The following is an 8708-nucleotide window of genomic DNA, read 5'->3' on the forward strand; positions in this document are numbered from 1 at the left end:
ACTTTTTCTTCTTGGATGTCGCAAGCTTGCGTGTTAAAGGGGGTGCCTGAGCATCGCGACTCAGGGCTCCTACCGGCTCTCCGGCCCTCACCCTCTGGTCTGCCCACAGCATCGCGCCCCGGCATACCAGCGACGGCTGAGACCAGCCCGAGAGCCAGGACCCGAGGACATAGAGCATTGGCATCTAGCCAAATTTGCAGGAACACACTCCAAGATAAGGCCCGGAGCCAGGCGCAACCCGCCTTGGGGTAGGGCCTCGTGAGTCCTGAGCTGGATCGCGGGTGAACCAGTACACCCCACCAGGCCTTTCGTGCCTCGCCGCCTCTCTAAAGCAACTAACGGCTAACCGTCGATTGTCGCGACGAACTCTCATTTCTTCTGTGATGAGCCTGCATGGTCTCCCCAAGAGCGTCATCATGCGAGGCCCTCACGGTGTCTTCTTTACTCTCATCCATGCAAACCGCTTGCACGTTAAAGGGGGGTACCTGAGCATCGCGACTTAGGGCTCCTACTGGTTCTCCAGCCCTCAGCCTCTAGCCTTGTCCATGGCATCGCGACCTGGCATACCAGCGACGGTTGAGACTCGCTCGAGGGCCGGGACCCGAGGACGTAGAGCAGAAAGGGGAGCGAAGGAGAGAGGAGAGAAGCACGTGATGACCTCGCCAAGCAACCCCCCGCCGGCCAAGGCACGGACCTAGCGCCTCACCAGGAAGCGTTCCTGACCCTCGAGATAAGTCACTCTCCGGGAACACTATCTATTAGAGGACCGTCCCCGCACTTAATGCAGTCCCGTCTTAGCAACGTCACTCTCCTTTCTCACCGAATGATGGCTGCTTGAGCGCTAAGGGGGACCTCTTGAGCATCGCAACTCAGGGGCTCTTACCGGGCCTCGGGTCGCTCACCTCCTAACCTTGACCACGGCATCGCGACCTGGCATACCAGCGACGGCTAAAGCCGCCTGGGGACTGGGACCTGTTGGCGCAGAGCATCAAGCCCTCATGAGGTCTGACAAGAAGAAACCAAGCTAAGACGGAACTACCACCTTGCACTGCCTCATAATGAGGATCATATTGACGAACGGAGCTGGAAACATCTTACAAGTTCCCACGGGGTAAATTCTCGATTCCTCGCAGGGACAAAAGACGCGGATCTTAAAGATTCCTAACTACGGGGACCATCACGGCGGACGCCATCATCAATAGTGGGCCGTCCAGCACCGACGCCAACCCCATCCAGCTCAGGGGCGGCGACGGCTGGACGAGCCTGCCCTGCTCCGAGAGTGGCGCATGCTTGGGGGTTCGTAGCTGTCGTCGCTCGTCTCCGGAGTCACGAAGAGCTCGGCAGAGTCGCTGGATCCTCTGGCGCCTTCATCGCCTAAGGAGCCGCCAAGGGAGCGATTGGGCGGCCTCTGTCTCGCTGCAGCAGGGTCCCGACCGCCTCTCCCGGGGCAGCACTCCAGCCGACGCCCATCTTTGTCGAAGACCTTGAAGATTATCGTGGAAGCGCCATTGAACTCTAGGTGGATCACGAGGGCGCCCCTCGTCTTGCAAACCCGGGCGATCTCGCCCCAGCCCCGGTTCATGAAGACCTTACCTGGAGCGATGACCTCGACATCCGCATCGGTCGCAGGAGTCTGGCAATCAGCATGCTGCAGCCAGAGCCTGAAGGGCCCCCTCGGCGGAATCTCAGAGGCGAAGGAAAGGGGAGGCGAATCCACGATGGAGGAGGCATGGCAGCGTGGAGCACAAACTCTCGGGAGGAGCCCTCGGCGTGAACTACAGGTGGGACAACGCGCACCGCCGTGACTCGCCGGTGCCGACGGCGGCGGCGTCCATGGCGCTCGACATCAGCTCCTGCAAGGCCCTCAAGGTGGGCGTACAAGGGCAGCGGGAACCCTGGCGGCGGTCGCTCACACCAAGGCCTCGGCACCTCCTGCCGCGCGCCCTCTTCTCGACGGCAGGGGACCAGCCGCTTCTTCGGCGAAAGCGGGTCAGGACCCTCTCGGGGGGCCTTTCCCTTCTCTTCTGCGGAGAACCGGCGGATGGGCGCCATCAGCGTGAGACGGAGCGATGGCGAATATGAAGAAGAGGAGGAATAGCAGAGGAAGGGACTCGTCAGTTCGTGCAGTTGCCGAGGCGTCGTGGGGGAGCGGAGACGCCCACGTACAATCAATCGCCACGTGGCGCCCAAGGCCGCAGGCTGTTAGGGCCCGCGACGCTTCGCACTTGCCCTTTCGCCTCTCTGCTCGGCCAAGTCCGGGCGCGCCTTGGGCCCGGGGGCTACTGTCGGCGTTCTGGAAACGGGGGTCCCCAGACTTGCCTGCCTGCGGCCTGCGGCGTGGCTCAAAGGGGGCCCAGCACGGCCCATCTTCATCAACACAAGCTCAAGACCCTCGCGAGGGGCCAAGCCTTGCGGGATGGACGGCAAGGAGCTTCCTCAGGCACGGCCTCGTTAGGCTGGCTCACGAGGAGGCGGAGAGTTCAAGGCGGGGTACCTCGCGAGGTGCCCATGACGCAAGCCATGACGACCAAGGGCGCCAGCCCGCGCAGTGTCCTTCTTTCCTCTTTGGTGCAAGGGAAGCAAGCGCAGGCGAGAGCATCAAGCAAAGGCATCCATTTCGGTGCAACAATACCAAGACCAGTCCAACGGTAGGATGGAGGTCATCGTGGAGCCCAAGTCGGCATCACCACCAGAGCCTTTGATAGGCGAGGACCAACTTTAGTCAGGATAAGTGTACTAGATGTTCCCCTTCAAAATGGCCAATTGTTGGCGCCCTTCCCGCTCAATATTTGGGAAGAGGCCCAGGGCCTTTGCCTATAAATAGGACTAGCCACCCGCGGGGTAGAGGCATCTGGATAGGAATCTGGAGATAAGATAGGCATCTAGAATCAACCCCTCCAAAGGGACAACGCCATTACAAGAACAGACCCTCGCGAGGCTGTTCTTCCTTGTATTGTTCATCATCAGCCCAAGGGGCAATCCACCACGCCACACACTGGAGTAGGGTATTACACCACAATGGTGGCCTGAACTAGTATAAACCCTATGTCTCTTGCGTTGTGCTTCTCGTAGTTTAGATCTTAGCGATTCAATGAGGAACAGGTAGGTAGAAGGCGAAACCTCCGCGCGCACCCCAGTCTTCGAACCTCAAGGGTCTACCGGAACCCTAAATCTGACACTTCTGAAGCAGTAATGTACTCCGCTTCACACGTTGATCCCGCCACGATGCTCTGCTTGGAACTGCACCAACTGACAGCTCCTCCATTCAATAAAAATACGTATCCGGTTTGAGACTAAGGAAACCAAAAAGCAAAAAGATACAAGTTGGGTTGCCACCCAACAAGCGCTATCATTTTACGCCCCTAGCTAGGCATAATGCATAGGATCTAAGTTTTGTCATTCTTATCCTTGTTTTCCTTGGAGGTATCTGTGTCGGAAGGTTTTGTAAATAAAACATAAAACACATTATCCATGGAAACCTTTTATCATAACCCCTTTGATTTCCGGCGGTAATCCAAGAATACTGTTGATTAACATCCTTAAAAACTTGTTGGATCATATCTAAAATGGGGACTTGCATTTTAAGATTCTCATCAAAGATTTGGTTATCTCCAAGCAAATGTCTCAAGGCATAATCACTATTATAAAGAATTTCATCAATCATAGGTTTTTCATGGTTCATGCCATAAAAATCAAATATTCCCTAGCTTCACGTATTATGTAGTCAAATTCATTCATCAGAACAAGAGTGTGTAACTTTTTAGCTTGAGGATTCTTTATAATGGCAACTCATGGAACAATCTTTGCAAGGTAGGATGAGTACGGATAAATACAGTTTCAAAACAAGTGCCGAAATAGCTTCCGCATAAGATTTAGTCCTTTTAAGTATAGGAATATCATCAAGACTTAATTTTCCGACACAATTAAAAAATTCTTGGATATGTTCTTTACCCATAAAACTCCGTTACCCCAAGACAAAAGTTCTGGCATCTAGATTACCCGTACGCTCCCTTTTAGGAGTTAGGCCATCATCTGTTTCTTCCATACCAAAACCACTCATGGTGACTTCACAACAAGATTGCACTCAAAAACAGATCTGACGAAAAAACGACAAACAAAAAAGAGGACACATAAAATGGTAAATTTGTGTGAAGTGGGGGAGAGGAAAATGAGAGGCAAATGGCAAATAATGTAAATTGCGAGGAGATGAGATTTGTGATTAGGAACCTAGTTCAGGTTGAAGATCCTCCCCGGCAACGGCGCCAAAAATTCTTTTTGATGTCTACTAGAACTATGTCGGTATTTCCCCAAAGAGGAAGGGATGATGCAGTATAGCGACGGTAGGTATTTCCCTCAGTGATGATACCAAGGTTATCAAACCAGTAGGAGAACCTCCTGACACCACGTAAACAACATCTGCACAAAAATAACAAATACTCGTAACCCGACGTGTAAAAGGGGTTGTCAATCCTTTTCGGGTACGGTGCCTCAAAATAGGCAAATAACATGAGGTAAAAGTGGTAGATAGGAAAAATAGATTGCGGAATAAATAAATTACAGCAAGGTATTTTTGTATTTTTGGTTTAACAGTTCTGGAAAGAAAAGCAAAGGAAAATAGATTGCAAAGGCAAATACGATGAAAAGAGACTCGGGGGCGCAGGTTTCACTAGTGGCTTCTCTCGAGAAAAATAGGAAACGATGGGCAAACAATTACTGTTGGGAAATTGATAGAACTTCAAATAATCATGACGATATCCAGACAATGAACATTATATAGGCATCACGTCCAAGATTAGTAGACTGACTCCTGCCTGCATCTACTACTATTACTCCACACATCGACCGCTATCCAGCATGCATCTAGTGTATTAAGTTCGTGGAAAACGGAGTAATGCAATGAGAACGATGACATGATGTAGACAAGATCTATTTATGTAGAAATAGGCCCCGTCTTGTTATCCTTAATAGCAATGATACATAAGTCATTTCCCTTTCTGTCACTGGGATCAAGCACTGTAAGATCGAACCCATCACAAAGCACCTCTTCCCATTGCAAGATAAATAGATCAAGTTGGCCAAACAAAACACAAATGTCGGAGAAGAAATATGAGGCTATAATCAATCATGCATATAAGAGATCAAAGAATACTCAAATAACTTTCATGGATAAAAACATAGATCTGATCATAAACTCAAAGTTCACCGGATCGCAACGAACATACCGCAAAAAGACATGGATCTCCAAGAGACCATTGTATTGATAATCAAGAGAGAGAGAGAGAGAGAGGAATCCATCTAGCTACTAACTACGAACCCGTAGGTCTACAAAGAACTACTCACACATCCTCGGAGATGCACCAATGGACATGATGCACCCCTGCGTGATAGTGTTTAGATTGGATCTGGTGTTTCTGGACTCTGCGGTGGCTGGAATTGATTTTCGTCGACTCCCCTGGGGTTTCTAGAATATTGGGGTATTTATAAAGCAAAGAGGCGATGCAGGAGGCCAACGAGGAGGGCACAACCCGCCGGAGCGCGACTGGGCCCCTAGGCACACCCTGGTGGGTTGTGCTCCCCTCGGAGCTCCCCTCAGGTGTGTTCCTGGCCCACTGGATGTCTTCTGGCCAAAAAAATCCACAAAAAGTTTTGCTGCGTTGGACTCCGTTTGGTATTGATTTCATGTGATGTAAAAAACATGCAGAAAACAGCAATTGCATTGGGAACTATGTCAATAGGTTAGTACCAAAAAATGATATAAAATGATTATAAAACATCCAAGAATAATAATATAACAACATGGAACAATAAAAAATTATAGATACGTTGGAGGCAAACCTGCAATCTTAAATCATCCACAAACTTCATCCACATAGATTCGATGCATATGAGGATGTAATGTTCCATCTCCTGCATAAGGATTAGCTAGCAGTTTCTCTATCATACCTGAAGGAATTTCATAATAGATATTTTCAGTAGGTTTATTGGTTGAGGGGCAACTCTTTGCTCTTCCAGACGGGGTGAAGATACCCGGAACAAGCCCTCAAAGGATTATTTTCCATAGCAACAAGTGACAGTAAATTTCAGCACACTATATAAATTTTTCCTTACCAAATTCCACTTACCAAAGGCGCTTCACTCCCCTGCAACGTTGCTAGAAAAGAGTCTTGATGACCCACAAGTATAGGGGATCTATCATAGTCCTTTCTATAAGTAAGAGTGTCGATCCCAGCGAGCAGCGGAAAGAAATGACAAGCGGTTTTCAGCAAGGTATTCTCTGCAAGCACCGAAATTATCGGTAACAGATAGTTTTCTGATAAGATAATTCATAATGGGAAACAAGTAACAAGTGTAACTAAAGTGCGGTAAGGTGGCCCAATCCTTTTTGTTGCAAAGGACAAGCCTGGACAAACTCCTATATAAAGAAAAGCGCTCCCGAGGACACATGGGAATTATTGTGAAGCTAGTTTTCATCATGCTCATATCATTTGTGTTCGTTACTTTGATAATTTGATATGTAGGTGGACCGGTGCTTGGGTGTTGTCCTTACTTGGACAAGCCTCCCACTTATGATTAACCCCTCTTGCAAGCATCCGCAACTACGAAAGATGAATAAAGATAAATCTAACCATAGCATGAAACATATGGATCCATAGCAGCCCCTTACGAAGCAACGCATAAACTAGGGTTTAAGCTTCTATCACTCTACCAACCCATCATCTACTTATTACTTCCCAATGCCTTCACCTAGGCCCAAATCATGGTGAAGTGTCATGTAGTCAATGTTCACATAACACCACCAGAGGAAAGGCAACATACATCTGATCAAAATGTCGAATGAATACCAAATTCACATGATTACTTATGACAAGACTTCTCCCATGTCCATAGGAACAAACGTAACTACTCACAAAGCATATTCATGTTCATAATCAGAGGGGTAATGAATATCATTAAGGATCTAAACATATGATCTTCCACCGAATAAACCAACTAGCATCAACTACAAGGACTAATCAACACTACTAGCAACCCACAGGTACCAATCTGAGGTTTTGAGACAAAGAACGGATACAAGATATGAACTAGGGTTTGAGTGGAGATGGTTCTAGTGAAGATGTTGATGGAGATTGACCCCCTCTTGATGTGAGGATTGTTGGTGATGACGATGTCTTCGGTTTCCCCCTTTCGGAGGGAAGTTTCCCCAACAGAACAGCTCCACCAGAGCCCTAAATTGCTTCTGCCAAGGTTCCGCCTCGAGACGGCGGCGCTTCGTCTCGAAAGCTTGCTTCTGATTTTTTTTTCCAAGTCAAAACCCTCCATATAGTAGAAGATGGGCACCAGAGACCTGCCAAGGGGCCCACAAGCCCTAGGGGCGCGCCTAGGGAGTAGGGCGTGCCCCCTTGTGGACACCTGATGGGTCCCCTCTGGTATTTTCTTGGCCCAATATTTTTTATATATTCTAAAATATTTCTTTGTAAATTTTCAGGACTTTTGGAGTTGTGCAGAATAGGTCTCTTAGATTTGCTCCTTTCCGGTCTAGAATTCCAGCTGCCGGCATTCCCCCTCTTTATATAAACCATGTAAATTAAGAGATAAAATGCATAATTATTGTACCATAATGTGTAATAACAGCCTATAATGCAATAAATATCAATATAAAAGCATGATGCAAAATGGACGTATCACATAACTAGCAGGGACGCACGAATTTACCCAGGTTCGGGCAGCTGTCATGCATAAAACCCTACTTCTGCTTTGTGTATTGGATGTGTATATGTCTAGCTACAAGGTGCGCACGTCCCGGCAAGGTGCTCGAAGAGTGCAGCTACGTATGCAAATGGACGGGATTTTGACCCGTGTAAAGGTAGCCATGGAATAGTGGCTACAGTGCCAAATACCTCTCTGAAGGTGCATTAAATGCGTCGTGAGGTGTCACGCTGGTAAATCTCCCCGACAAGGATTGCCTCTCCTTATGTGTCATTCGCCCAGCTACCTCGTATTCCTACGACGCGCATCTGTGACGGGTATCATTAAAGTTGTGCCTTCGGCGGTGAGCTGACACGTGCCCAAACAAGACTCACCTAACTACCTGCTCGCTCGACACATATACGACAAGTGACAACCTGATCGATGAGGTGGAGCGGTGGCAGGATAGTGGGATTCTTGTCGGGCTCAGAGCTTGTTGAGTCTTCATTTGCTTGCCGGCAATCCTTCAACCTTGATCTCCTATACTCTTTTGTGGTACTATTTGATCACCTCAGTTGAAGTCTCCTTTGTATCTTGAGTTTATCTTTAGTTTCCTCCATCAAGCCTTGCCGTCGTGAAGGGTACACTGCCTATGCATAAGTCTGAGGTACTAAGGACCCAAACCTTACTACACCGACATAGTATGTTTTGGTTTTTTTAAAATGAAAATAAATATGCAAATTAGAGCAACCCCAACGCAGGTACCCATTTCGTCCGCCGCTATCCGTTTGGGTCAGCGCGGACAAAAGTGGACGCCCAATGTGCCGATCCATTAGCAAAACGCGTCTTTGCGGACCCATTTGCGGCCAAAATTTGCGCCGGAAATGTGTCGGCACGGACGCGAAGCAGACGCCTCGCGCACCTTCTCGGTGTCCGCCGCGTCCCCACCTGGCGGCCGTCTAACTACCGCGGTCAGCTTTATTAATGAAGACCGCCCACCTTGGGCCCACACATCAGCGATG

This window comes from Triticum dicoccoides, chromosome 6B, assembly GCF_002162155.2.
Source record: "Triticum dicoccoides isolate Atlit2015 ecotype Zavitan chromosome 6B, WEW_v2.0, whole genome shotgun sequence".
NCBI classification, from domain to species: domain Eukaryota; kingdom Viridiplantae; phylum Streptophyta; class Magnoliopsida; order Poales; family Poaceae; genus Triticum; species Triticum dicoccoides.